The sequence below is a fragment of the Mandrillus leucophaeus genome, unplaced genomic scaffold, assembly GCF_000951045.1.
Source record: "Mandrillus leucophaeus isolate KB7577 unplaced genomic scaffold, Mleu.le_1.0 Scaffold1514, whole genome shotgun sequence".
In the NCBI taxonomy this organism is placed as follows: domain Eukaryota; kingdom Metazoa; phylum Chordata; class Mammalia; order Primates; family Cercopithecidae; genus Mandrillus; species Mandrillus leucophaeus.
In genome coordinates, this window is record NW_012101493.1 from 84,407 (window position 1) to 86,008 (window position 1,602).

A 1,602-nucleotide genomic window follows, 5' to 3' on the forward strand; every position below is an offset into this window, starting at 1 on the left:
TTTTTTTTTTTTTCTATTTTGCTGAAAATTGATTTATGGCCAATTGTGTGGTCAGTTTTACAGTATGTTTCATGTGCAGATGAGAAGAATGTACATACTGTTGTTTTGGGGCGTAGAGTCCTATAGAATAGTCTGTTCAGTCTATTTGGTCAAGTATCGGGTTCAGATCCCGGGTAACTTTGTTAGTTTTCTACCTGATGATCTGTGGAATACTGTCTGTCAGTGGGGTGTTGAAGTTTCCCACTATTATTTTGTGGTTGCCTAAGTCCCTCTGTCAGTCTCTAAGAACTTGTTTTATGAATCTGAGTGATCCTGTTGTTGGGTGCCAGTGCTCCTATTGTTGGGTGCGTATATATTTAGGGTAGCTAAGTCTTCTTGTTGAATTGAATCCTTTACCCTTATGTAATGTCCTCTTTGGGGAAATTACAACTTTCTTCATCTTTTTGGTTTAGGCAAAGATTTTCAAAATGAGACACCCAAAACACAAACTATAAAGGAAAAAATGTTAATACATTTGATTCCACCATAAAAGAGAAATCCACAGTCTGTGATAAAATATTTAGAATTCATATATCTATATCCAACGCAGGACACTTCTAGACTCTAAAGAAGTCTTATAACTCAATTATAAGAAAGCAAATACTCAACCATAAATACGGACAAAAGACTCCAACAGACTACCTCACCAAAGAAGATACAGATGGCTAATAACCACACAAAAAGATACCATCATTTATCATTCAGGAAATGCAGATTAAAATCAAATGTAAATACCGTTGTAGATACACGAGCATGTTTGAAATTAAAATAACTGTTTGTACCTAGTGCTAGCAATGATGTGGAGCTTCTGAGTCATGGAAACACTTCGGAAAATGGTTTGGTAGTCGCTTACCCAGTTAAATATTCACCTCCCATAAACCAACCATTCCATTCCAAGACATACACAGGAGAAAAGAAAATATATTTTCATATGATTACTTGTTTATGAATATTCATAGCAAGGTTATTTGTAAGAGCCGAAGCCTGAAGACAACCCAAGTGTCCATCAACAGGGAGATGAATTATGAAATTGTGCTATGTCCATAGAATGGAATACTACAGCGCATTAAAAAGAAATGAATTGTTGACACTTACGACAACATAAATGCATCTGAAAATATGCTGTCTGAAAGAAGTTAACCAAAAAAAAAGGGTACAGGGAGTAAGATTACGTTTATTAAAATTCTGGAATTTCAAAGGAGGCCGAAGATATTTTTGCTTGTAATACAGATGTTCATTATCTTTACTATAATGATTGTTTCACAGGTGTGATACCAAAACTTATTAGATCGTATATGTGAAATATGCTCAGTCTAACATAAGTCGATTATAATTAATAAAGCTGTAAAGAAGCCAGGCATGGTGGCTCACACCTGTTATCCCAGCACTTTGTAGGGGTGAGGCAGGAAGATCACTTGAGGCCAGGAGTTGAAGATCAACCTGACCAACATAGTAAGACCCAGTCACTACGAAAAATTTAAAAATTAGCCAGGTGTGGTGGGACATGCCTGTAGTCCTTGGGAGACTGAGGCAGGAGTATCACTTGAGCCCAGGAGTTCCAGG